The 13464-nt window shown below is 29.2% G+C and overlaps 1 non-coding gene across 1 annotated transcript; it reads left to right on the top strand.

The window, feature by feature from the left end:
- The first annotated feature begins 59 nt into the window (after positions 1-59).
- On the top strand, positions 60-132 carry TRNAE-CUC (transfer RNA glutamic acid (anticodon CUC)). The gene has a single exon. It is a non-coding gene; the product is annotated as a tRNA-Glu (tRNA).
- Positions 133-13464: the final 13332 nt, after the last annotated feature.

Raw genomic sequence — 13464 nt, 5'->3', positions numbered from 1 at the left:
TAATTTGCTATTCTAAAACTATAGGTTATAAAATTATTTGTCCCATTATATATCGGTAATCCGTTGTAGTCTAGTTGGTCAGGATATTCGGCTCTCACCCGAAAGACCCGGGTTCAAGTCTCGGCAACGGAATAAATTTTTAAATTATATTATTTTCTAATAACTTTTCATCAACTTAAAATTACCATTGTATTTAAAAGTCACGAATATAATATCAGTAACACGCCATTATGTTTATTTGTATTCACTTTTCTATAATAAAATGTTATAAATTATTATTATAATGATTATTAAACTAAAAAATATCATATTTTTCTTATTAAATCAATTGATATTTTTCTTTCAAGTTTTTTCTTTTGTCAAACTTTTTCTTTTTTTATAATCAGTTTTAATGTTTATTACTATTTTTGTAATAATTTTTATTGTTATTTTTACATTAACATTAGTACCAATTGATTATTTAGGCCGAAGGATTATTCTTCTATTCTTAGAATACAAATTAAAAAATATTTTACGATATCAGTGAACACATGCCATACTGTTTATTTGTATTCACTTTTTCTTTATGATAACAAAAAATAAATGATTATTATAGTAATTATTAAAATAGAAATACAATTATTTTTTAGAATAAAAGCTAGAAATTACTATTATAGTGATTATTAAAATAAAAAGTAACATATTTTTCTCAGTTTTCTAAATCAGTTGATATTTTCATTCCAGATTTTTTTTTGTCAAAAAATTTCTTTTTTTATTAAATATGTTTTTCAATTTTAAAATTAAGAATTTATTTTAATTTTCCACACTGAATTTTTTTTCTGAAGCGAAAATTCTTAGAGAAAAGACATAAAACTTTTTTAAAGTGAATTTTAAAGAGTCTGTGTATTTAATATAAAAAAATTTGTTTATAAAAATTCTTATTTATAGAAATATTTTTAATATTAAAATAATTCAGTTTTACTATTTTTAAATTATTTTTAAATTTAAAATACCATATTTTAGATCCTGACATCATTAGTTCCTTTACTTCAGTTTAAATTTTATTTTAGTTTTTATATTTTAAATTAATTTTATGTCCCTAAAATTGAAAAAAGAAAATCCTTAGTCCAAAAAAATTAAAATATATTTTAATCGTACAAAAATTTAAAAGTGATTACTCTAGTCCACTTGAATTTAAATATTATTTTCAATCCTACAATTTACGGATCGAAAATGGTGAGATACGAGAGGATGTACCGTGCATGTTTGTGAGTACACAAACACCTTTACCTTTAAGAGAGAGAAAATAGATTTATGTGAAGGATTAAAAGTAGATAAATTTAATTTAATATAACATCGCATATATAAAATATTCAGAGTGTACCGAATTTAGAATACCGAGTTTAGAATATAGAGGTATATAGCACACCATGCATATTTGTACCAAAAGGAAAGAGATCACACACAGCCTAAACGAAGTATAATAGTTTAAAAGTAACACAAAGTCTTGTTCAAAATAAAGGGATCTTAATTTAATAAAACTCCATCCGCTATGGGCTCCATAGTGAGTCCGATACCCGTCCACGGCATTCTTATGATCATTATCACTCCCACTGGTTCTCACATCTGCTCACATCAATAAAGTTGATGATCATTGCAAAGGAGAAAGACCGCACACAAACATACAAACAAGCAGAAGGGTAAGCTAGTGAAAGAATATCTTATATCATAACAGTCAACATGCAATTTCAAAGTCAGGCATAAATATCAAGCATCCACACATGGAATACCAAACCATTTAAGACTCCAAGATTTGACTATCCGGATACGTATAATGAGGTATCACCACAAGACCGTGAAATTACGTCCTTTGATTGAGGCACCACCAACATGAAATTATTTTACTTTAAAAGATTAATTGGCTTTTGATTAGTATGGTTCCCCTTTTTATATGTATTTTATTAGAGCTTTTTTGGTACATATGAGTAGAATTTTATTTAGCTTTAACGATATACATTAATTGTAGTTTAGTTGAAGTAAATATACTAGACAGATAAAGTAAAAGTTTTTAAATTTTTTATATTTTGTGTTTCAGTGGAATTAAGTTTATGGTTAAATATGTTTTTGTCTTTAAAAATTAGAATTATTTCTTTTTCGAAACTTTAGTCTAATTTAGTCCTTCAACTTTAAAAAATATTTGGATTTAGTCATTTTAACCTAATTTTGTTAGGTTTATTTAACGTTTCAAATGCGTCTTTTAGCTTACATCGAAGCATAAATATGTTAAACGATGTATTAATGTTATATATTATATATCTTTATTATTAGTATTAATATTGTTATTTATTTATTATTATTATTATTATTATTGTTATTATACATTACTAGCGAAAACAAAGGTGTGACAACGTCTTTGTATTCGTATTTTTTGATTTTCATAGAAATTTAAGTTAAGATCAATAATATTTATTTTTAATTAATTTTAAAAATAATTACTAAATAAAATAACGGTTAAAAATAAGAGAACTTTTCAAAATAACGGTTAAAGGTAAATTATTTATAAAATAATTAATTTTTAAAGTAATGAGTAAAATTAATAAAAGAAAATATGTACACAAAAGAGGTTTTTAAAATAACCGCTAAACACAAAAGATGTTTTTAGAATAACGATTAAAGTAAATTATTTATAAAAGAATTAATTTTTAAAATAATAATTAAAGGTAAAATTGGAAAAATGAAATATGGACAAAAGAGGAAATTTTTTTATATATTGTTATAGATTATTATTTATATTATTATTATGTATTATTATCTTTTTATTATATATTACAATTATTTATATTATTATATATTATGATTATTATTAGGCCAAATTACTCTTTTAGTCTTTGTTTTTGTCAAGTGTCACGTTAGTCCTTTAGTTTTTTTTTTTCTGTCTCAATTTTGTCCTATTTTTTTTTATTTTGAAGTGATTCAATTTGCTATTTGTCGTTAGTTTTCACAAGCGATGTTAAAGTGGATGTCACGTGTTAATTTATGATTTTTTTTTAATTTTAATTATTTTTACCCATGTCACTTCAAGGTTGTGTCATGTGGATAGAATCTCAATTTGGTTCCTACATTTGTTTTTTAATCTTAATTAGTCTCATTTTTTGTAAAAATGAAGCAATATTGTTCATCTTTAAATTGATACTCATTTTACTTTTTGTATAAATCTTATGTTGACAAAAACAAGGATAAAAAAGAGTAATTTAGCCTTATTATTTTTATTATATATTAATATTATTAAAACTAGTGTAAATATAAGTGATATCGTGCATGTACACATTTTTAAAATATTTATAAATTATTCAAACTTTAAATGTATTAATTAAAAAAGTGAAATTTGAAAAATAAAATTTGTATATAGTTATAAATATATAGTTATATATATAACTATAGAGAAAATAAATTTTAGTTATTTAAATAAAAAAATATTATAAGTAATATTGTGTAAATAATATCATGAGTAATTATTTAAATTTGAAAAAGTAGTTACTAAAATGATAAAAGAGTAAATAATTGTAACAACTCCATTATAACATTTTACCAAATACTATAAGGTGATGTACAATCATTCCAATGTGAACAAAATCATAATAGTATTTCAAAAAGAAATCAACTAAAAACCTAGTACATCAAAATCTAAGCTCTGCCTATACAAAATCTATAAACTAATTTTAGTTGTTCTTCTAAACCAACCCCACAACTACTCCTCTCCAGGCCTACATTATCATCCGCACATTTGAATTACCACGACCATAAAAAAAATACGAAGGGTAAGCTATAAATGATTTAAAACATAATAGTTTTAAATTAAAAGATAACAAAGCTACAAATTCATAAATTTGGCTATTCAGAAACAATGTCAAACTATTTGTCATCCATATTCATGTTATCATTTTTTTACGAATCATTCAACATATAACATTACTAACACGATCTCTGGAGGATTGATGTATTGACTAACACCCTAAGATTTTGCACCTACCATTACTCAATCACTCTTTCTTCAAAAAAGTTATAGCTATGACAAGGTGAGTTTTATGCGTTCGACTTCTGCCAACACTCTAGACAAGAACCTTCCTCGACTCTCACCTCTAACCATTTTCATCTATTTGATTCCAAAGCTTAGTAAAGTCGGTATAATCTTAGTTTAGTTCCTATTGTCAATACATCTCATACAAACCATATGATAGTATATCCTCCTTGGGAATAACTAACTCCAATATATTTTCACACAATTATCTACTATTTATATGCATTTAATATTACTACATCAACCATAGTTCACAAAGGGTCGTACGTAAAAACATTAGAATTTTCACTTAATAGACGACGATCGATGCTCCTTATCTACCACCCAGTACCACACTATAAATTGTTGTAAAAGCTGACAAATCACAAACAAAAGAACACTTCCTGAGGTGTGTATAATCATTTTCCTTAAGGACTTATCCGTGGTGTATTGCATAAGCCCCCCCCAAGATACAATAGAAACTTCTTGGATTTTCCAAGGATCTCAGAACTAGCTAGGTTCTCTTAAAAGAATGGATAATTAGACCTAAAATAAAGAGAGGAAAGAACAACAAAGAGAACAAAAGATATAGAAGAGAAGAATGAAAGTAAGTTCAAGTGGTGTGTCTTGGAGGAGGCAAATGACACCTATTTATAGATGAGGGAGGAGCATGCAAATGGTACAAAACCCATGGCCAATTGAGAAAGAACTGTAACAATCTTTAAAACCAAATAAAATGGTTTGTGAAATTATGGCCAAATCCAAACTAAAAAAAGCAAGGCTTTATGGGTGTAGCAACGAAACATTAACTTTGTCGTCTCACATCTTTTGAAATGGTATAACATTCATTTACAACAATCCCCCACACATTGCAAAAGATAAAAAAAGAAAGATTGAAAGAAGAAAATCACGGGTCTCTTATAAGATGTAATGCATCAGAGCTGGTATAGCAAGTTATATGAAATAGTCCTAAACTAAGAAACTTAACACACTGTGTAGTTGGTATAGCAAGCTATATGAACCAAATACACTTTATGTATGTTAGTGGTTTATCAATCACAATACACCCTCACAATTCTTGTTATTAATGATGTGTTGCGCGTGCTCGATATTCATGAGTGCTCTAGAGATCATGCCAAAATCTCATACAAGTGGCCCCACTCGACACTCATATAGGTGATTTCATCAAGTGTATGCTACAAATCATACACCACCTGTAAGGGATATGACAATCATTAGAAACTTTATTTAAACTAAAATTCTTACACCATAGAATTTTAATTTACAAAGTTTAACCTCTTAATAATGCAGCCTCTAGCACTTTCGCACACACAATAGGAATGGGCATAAATGATTTAAAATCAATTTAGTGCTATCAGAGGATCTGCTATATTTCGTTCTGACTTCACATAATCAATGGAAATAGTTCCACTCTTTAGCAGTTGCTTAACCAGATTATGTCTCATTTGTATGTGTCCATTCTTTCCATTGTAGTTCTTGTTTTTAGCTATAACTATTGTTGATTGACGATCACAATGTGTAGACATCGATGAGGTTGGTTTCATTCCTAGAGAAATGTTAGCTAAGAAGTTTTTCAACCACTCAGCCTCACTACCAGCCATTTTGAGAACAACAAACTCAGATTCCATTGTTGATCTTGCAATAATTATTTGACTAGTTGATCTCCATGTAATCGCACCAACCGCAAGTGTGAATACATAACCACTAGTGGATTTTGTCTCATCTGAATCAGAAATCCAATTAGCATTGTACCTTTCTAATACATTGCCAAATCCATTATATTCAATGACATAATCCATTGAACCTCTTAAGTATCTCATAAGTCTTGCAAGTGTATCTCAATGTTCTTGATTAGGACATTAAGTGTACTTACTCAGTCTACCTACTGCATAAGCAATATCAGGTCTTGAAAAGCTCATTAATTGTAGTAAGCTCCCAATTATCTAGGCATACTAAGGTTGAGAAACAAATTCTCCTATATTTTTCACTAATTTAGAGTTAGCATCATAAGGGGTACTTACTAGTTTAAAGTCATAATATCCAAACTTCCTAAGAAGTTTCTCAATGTATAATTCTTGGGATAGTAATATACTATCTCCCTTCCTTATGATTCTAACATCCAAAATCACATTGGCTTCACCCATGTCTTTCATTTCAAATTTAGATCCTAGAAACAATTTAGTTATAGAGACTATATCACTAGCTTATGGGTAGCTGCTAGAGCTAACAAAATTTGAATAGAGGAAATCCTAGTCACAAGGGCAAAGGTATCAAAGTAATCTATGTTGGGTTCCTGAGTAAAACCTTTCGCTACTAATCTTGCCTTATATTTATCTATGGATCCATTATGGTAATGCTTTTTCTTAAAGATCCACTTACAACTAATGGGTTTGCTCCTTTAGGCAAATCTACTAAGGTCCAAGTATTATTTTTCTCAATTGATTCAATTTTAATCCTAATAGCCTAATCCCATTGTTCTGCATTAGGAGCACAAGTAGACTACAGAAAACTTGTTGGATCATTTTCAACTAGATAGGTATAAAAGTCATCTTCAAAAGAAATTTCCTTCCTCTATCTTTTACTTCTTCTCAAACCCTCACACATGGCATCACTATTATTATCTATAGGTTGTTCAACTATATCATTAACCTTTAAACGGAATATATGTTCAAAAAAATCAACATTTTTTGTCTCCACAATAGTATTATGTTCATTCACATCACTTTTAAGAACAAGAAACCTATAGGCAGCACTATGTTCAGCATAACCTAAGAACATACAATAAGAAGTTTTAGAGCCTATTTTCCTTTTCTTAGGATCGTGTAACATTTCTTTAGCTAGGCACCCCCATACTCTTAGATATTTAAGATTAGGTTGATAACCTCTTCACAACTCTTATGGAGTTTTACCCGTTTTCTTTTGAGGTATTCTATTTTGTAATAAAACATGCAGTAAGAAGGGCTTCTCCCTAAAGGTTATCAGGTGCACTAGAACTAATAAGCATGCTATTCATCATTTCCTTAAGAGTTATTGTTGGCCTCTTGGCAAGCGTACCAAAAGTCAACTGTAGTATAATGATTTAAAGTAGGAGTGTCGAACCCACGAGGAACGAATTCAGTTAAAATAACTAATTATCTTGATCAGCATATATATACAAAGATTTTAATTTGATTTGACATTAACTATTGCATGAAATTAATATAGTAAAAGCAGAAAAGTTTAGAAAAATACAGTAAAAGAAACTGGGATTGAATTTCATCTATCTCCCTTGTCTGTAATCTGGATGAATATAATATATAACATCTGAAAATACCAATATTGATGCACACTCAAAAATCATTTATACCGATCCCTCGCGTATAAAATTCATAAGATTAGTTTCCTGAATATTGATTCCTCACATATTCAACAAACTATCCAGCATTACGGTCGAGTGTTAAAAGCAATTGATATATTGAGATCTATTCCTAGCATCACAGTATATCAAGTATCATTGTTCAAATCAGATTTTCAGAAATACTTTCCAGTCAGATCTAAAAATCAAAATCAAAACATCTATTGATCAGATAGAAGTAAGCATTAAGAGCAAAACAATAATACCAATACTGAGTAAAACAGAAATGCTATATATAAATATCACCAGATTACATCCAAGTTCGAGTAGATTACATTCAATCCCAAAGGAGAAGATTAGCCACTCATGGTAGCCAACAAAATCCTATGAGCTAAGAAGAAGAAGAAGAAAATGAGAAACTGTGATGCTCCTGGTAGCAGCTCTGCAGCACGGATGCGTTCTTCTCCCAAAATTCCAAGCTCCCTACAGTTTTGAACCTCCAAAATATATATACAGCCCGAACTCTCGCTTGGGCTACTGAGTCTCGCTTGGGCGAGATAGAGTACTTCAGCATGAATGAAGGGTCTCGCTTGGGCCACTCATTCTCGCTTAGGCGAGATAGAGTTCTTCACGTTGAAGGAATGTCTCGCTTGGGCGACCATGTCCTTGCTTAGGCGAGAATTGAAAAACTGGGCGTGGCTTCTTCACGAAATCTCGCTTAAGCGAGATCAAGCTCGCTTGAGCGAGAAAGGCGGCAAGTGTCTCGCTTAGGCGAGAAGACTTTAACTTTTGGGCGAGCCTGTCCTAGCTTGAGCGAAACACCTTAGTTCTGAGCGACCTGTAGCAGATTTTCCTCCTTTTCTTCTCTATTTCTTGCTTCTCCTTCACTCTTCTTCAGTTCTCTTTAATCTCTCCTGAAAAACACACAATATAGGATCAAATGATTTCTTTAATTCAAAACTTGGAATCCTGTGATTGAAACTTAGATTTAGGGAGAATCAATATGAAATGAACACAAATTTAAAGCATAAGTGCCAGAGTTTGTTATGAATCTTTACTGAATTTTGGCACTTATCAGTTATAATTTTCTCTCTCAGTTACTCCATTAGACTCGGGTGAATATGGTGGTGTTACTTCATGGATAATATCTTCTTTTACACTAAAGTCATTAAATAAAACATAATCACCACATCTATATGATCTAATCCTCTTAATTTTCTTATTCAATTGATTTTCTACTTTTGCTTTATAAGTTAAATACACATCAAAAGCTTCATCCTTACGTTTTATTAAGTACACTTTGGTATATCTAGAATAATCATCTATAAAGGTTACAAAATAATTTTTACCACCTTTGTGATTGGAGATCCCATGAATAAGGTTCATATGGGTAAAGACAAGTCACTTGTTAGTTATGATAACACTAAATTGATTTTAAATCAATATGTCCATTCCTATGGTGTGTGTGAAAGTGCTAGAGGTTGCATTATTGAGAGGTTAAACTTTGTAAATTAAAACTAGAATTTTGACTTATTTTTTTGATGAATGAATTTTGTTTTTCTTTTTGTAGTAAATGAAAAAAAATTAAAAAGTTAAAAATAAATATTAATAAAAATGATAAATATGATTTAAAGTAGGAGATATCAATTTTATCATGTTTATAAATGAATGCAACAGTTCTTAACATCCAGGATCATGATAATACTAACTTTCTGAACATTTATATATGTACCTGTTATGAACATCTATACAAAACTTTTGATTGATTTCATGGTTCAAAAGACCATTATAATCTACAATATAAAATCAATATAACTTTATTAAATTTAAAATTGGATTAAAAAAACAAAAGAATGCAATACAATAATTGACAAATAACCGGAATAGCATAAGATTAATTTGTATACCTCTTATCAAAGTTTTTTAAATATTTATTTGTAAACCACATTTGTAGTTTAGTGGTTAGTTACATTTTCATCTTCATCCATAATTAGTATTTTCAATCCAATCTTCCTTTCTACTTCACTGTAAACACTGTTGCATATAGTCGTCCATGAGAGAATATAGGTGAGGAAGATAAAGTCCAACTTTATAAAGAGTTTATCCTTGTCTTTTGTTAAATGTATTATAAGTCACACAACTATCTTTTACCTAATAATTAAATTAAATATTAATATAATTAAAATTCATTTCTCAATAAAAAATTAATATAATTAAAATGCACCTGCAATACATTACAAAAATTTTCAAATAAAAATTAATACAATTATAATTTCCCAATTTTGCAACCACAAATTTGTATAGAACCAAAACATAATAATGTTTAGTATTTATTAATTATAACGTTACTATTTATTTCTTTTCATATTTATTAATTATAACGTTACTATTTATTATTTCTTGTATAAAGAAATTTATATTAATGTTAATCATGAATACGGATAAGAAATTGTTTCTTTTGATTTATTTTCCCTCTTTTATTTTATTTTAATTCTTTTCATATTTTCATATTTTATTACATTAATTATTTTCATACACTATATATTAATACCATTTGTGAAGACCGATAAGAAATTGCTTCTTTTGATTTATTTTTTCTCTTTTATTTTAGGGAGATGTTTTGTTTTTAAATTTTCTTTGGTGTATTCCTTTTTTGTATCTTGTTGTATTTCACTAAATTACAATATTTTTGTGGTTATTTAATTTATTCCTTTGAAAAGGGAAAATGGTTTTTTTCATTCCAACCATTGAGTTTTGTAACAATGCTAAAAGATATAAAAATCAGTACAACAACTAAAACCTTTCATTCAAAAAATGCTAAACACAATCAAATTCTGCTTACATCTTAGAAGTCAAAGTTGACACTCGAAAATCACCTTACTATTAAAAATTCAGCGGCATGTTAAACATTTTGTCTATAACATCCATGACTTCCTTTGTGAGAAGAGTTGGTTCAACCAAATTAAATTTCTTAGACTTTTTTAACAATTTTGTGGTGACAGAACTTTGTTCCAGTTGGTCATAGTTAGCAAGGATTGAAAACCTACCAAAGTCATTTCCTTTATTATTTTGGGGTGCTAACAATTGGTATCAGAGCTTGCTTTGATAGTTTTTCAAAATTTTCGAAAATGGTTGGACAAAATCAAACTTTTGCTGAGGGTGCGTCTATTGACAAACCTCCACTTTTTACTGGTGAAAATTATCCTTTCTGGAAAGTCAGGATGCAAATCTTTTTGGAGTCTATTGATAGAGGTATTTGGGATGCTATTTTAAATGGTCCTTTTGTTCCTACTATTACTGTTAATAATTTGTAGGAACCTAAGCCTTTTTCCCAATGGACTGCGGAAGAAAATAGAAGGGCTCAATATGATGTTAGGGTCAGAAATATAATATCATCTGCACTAACTCTTGATGAATTTTATAGAATTTCAGTTTGTACAAGTGCCCAGGAAATGTGGGAGATTTTACGAGTAACCCATGAAGGAACAGATGATGTTAAGCGTGCAAGGAAGAACTCATTAATTCAAGAATATGAGATGTTTCGAATGCAACAAGGCGAAACCATTTATAATGTGCATAAGAGATTCACCCACATCGTTAATCATCTCTCTGGGTTAGGTAAAATTTTTGATATTGATGAATTAAATATTAAAATTTTGAAATCTTTGAACAAGACATGGCAGCCAAAGGTTACGACGATCACTGAATCTCAAAATCTTACAACAATGTCCATGGCGACTCTTTTTGGTATATTGAGAGAGCATGAACTTGAACTTGGGCATTTAAATGAAGAAGAGGACCAAAGAAGGAAAAGGAACATAGCTTTTTTTCAAATCTGAGATTGTAAAAAGCAAAAGCCCCAAAGAAGACAATGACTCTGATGATGAGAATATGAGTCTAATGATAAAGAAGTTCACAAAGTTGATGAAGAGCAATGGCAAAGGTCATCACAAAAGGTATAAAAACGAAAACCAAAAGTTTGTTTCAAATTTCAATTGCTATGGATGTGGTGAAACAGGTCACATAAAAGCGGACTGCCCAAATGCTAAAAAGGGTAAAGAAAAGAAGGGCAAAAAGGTTTTCAAGAAAAAGAAATGGGAGGATAACGATTCAAGTTCTTCTTCAAGTTCTTCTTCAAGCTCATCCAGCTCTAATGAATCTGATGAGGAAGCAAATCTATGTTTGATTGCTAACCATGACTCTTCTAACAGTGAGGTAAGTTCTTGTAGTAATGACAATGATTATGATTCTTTGTATGATGCATTTCAACAACTACTTCATAAATCTAGTAAGTTAGATGCTGCTCACAAGAAATTAAAATATGATTTTAAGGAGTTACAAAGTAAGTTTGAAAAATCTCATGAAGAAGAAGAAATTTTGAAAAATAAAATTTCAATTTTAGAAGATAAAGAGACTGAAATTATTGAATGTGCATCTTGTAAAAGTTATATGTTTGATTTAAATATTCTAGAAAAACAACTTGAAGATGCAACAAATAATAAAAGGTTTGGAAAACCAATGTTTAGGAGAAAGGTCTTTCATAAAAATAAGCAAGCTCCCAAGAATAAAAATAAAAGAACCCGTAGAGTATGGGTAGAGAAAGGAACAACTCATTCTTGGAATATAAATTGTGTAACATGTTTTTATTGTATGCAAAAGGGGCACACTTCAAATGAATGTAGAATAAAACATTTTGATGTCCCTAATGGAAGATGTGCTTGGATTCCTATTATAAAGTAACATGTTTTTAACCTCAAAGGACCCAAAGAAGTTTATTGGGGACCAAGATGTTATTATTTTTTGTCTCGCAGGATATTTCAAAATCAAGAAAGTTTCTTTGATGTTCAAGAGCTAATATATTTATCAAACTTTTGGTATCCCGGTGAGTTCTATGATTTTATAATGGGTTTGGGAATTTTAGATATGTGAAAAAGTCTTAGAAGTCATTAATTTCAGTGTTTTCCGGAAAACTCCGATGTGATAATCGATTATCTAAGAGGATAATCGATTATCAACAAATCTGGAAATTTTTGTGCTTGGTTATGAAACAATAATCGATTATCTTAAGCTGATAATAGATTATCTTGCATAATAGAACGCATATTTTCAAATTCTTTACTGTTTAAGTGAACTTTTCAAAAATTTAGACCATGAGCAACAACTAGGTACTTCATAAATGTAAATTAGTATGTTGGAGTTCATTTTGTTAAAATAATATTTCTTTCTTTAAACCCATAATTTTTAATCTTTAGAGTCTCTCTTTCATTTAGGGGGAGTCTTTGATTAAGGGGGAGTATTTGTTCTTGAAATATTTGTATCAAAAAGGAGAAATATTACATGTAGGAGGAGTTTTATATCTTAAACAATTTTTTTTTAAGGGGAAACTTAAGTTATCTGATTTAGGGGGAGTTGTCTAAAGAATTCATTTTTTATTATGATCAAAAAGGGGAAGATATATTTGTGTTATTATTTTGTGATAAGTGGTACCTATTTAAGGGGAAGATATGTGTTTATTAATATCTTGTAATACCTTATGTTTTAAAAAGGAGAGAAAAATTATTTATCTTTTATTTGGATTAACTACTCTTTTCTCTTAAGTTGTTTATTAAGAACAGGACACATCACAAGTCTTCAGTAATTTTTTACCATCATCAAAAAAGGGGAGATTGTTGACAAAAAGAAGAAGATGGACATCTTCCTCCAATAAAGGAGTTTTGATGATGATTTATGAAGAAGTATGGAAGACTTGATGATGATGCATGGAAAAAATGTTGAAGACTTAAAAGAACGCTTCGATTCAAGAGATTAGTTGTTTAAAGTCTTGTAATATGTGAGATAGTTAAATTAGTAGGTCAAGAGTCAAAAGGCAGAACCCAAACAGCAGAGCAATAAGAGATAGTCTTATTTTTACAAACGCACCGTGATAATCGATTATCACTTATGATAATCGATTATCATAAGTTTTCTTTTAAATTTTTTAGAAACTGCTATGGAATAATCGATTATTTCAGAAGATAATCGATTATCAGCGTGAAGCAATTTTTTTCAAAAACTACTCTAGAATAATCGATTA

This window comes from Vigna unguiculata, chromosome 11, assembly GCF_037176805.1.
Source record: "Vigna unguiculata cultivar grain cowpea cultivar isolate G323 ecotype 2 chromosome 11, ASM3717680v1, whole genome shotgun sequence".
NCBI classification, from domain to species: Eukaryota; Viridiplantae; Streptophyta; class Magnoliopsida; order Fabales; family Fabaceae; genus Vigna; species Vigna unguiculata.
The sequence above is the reverse complement of the archived record's forward strand: the minus strand, read 5'-3'. Positions and strand labels throughout refer to the sequence as shown.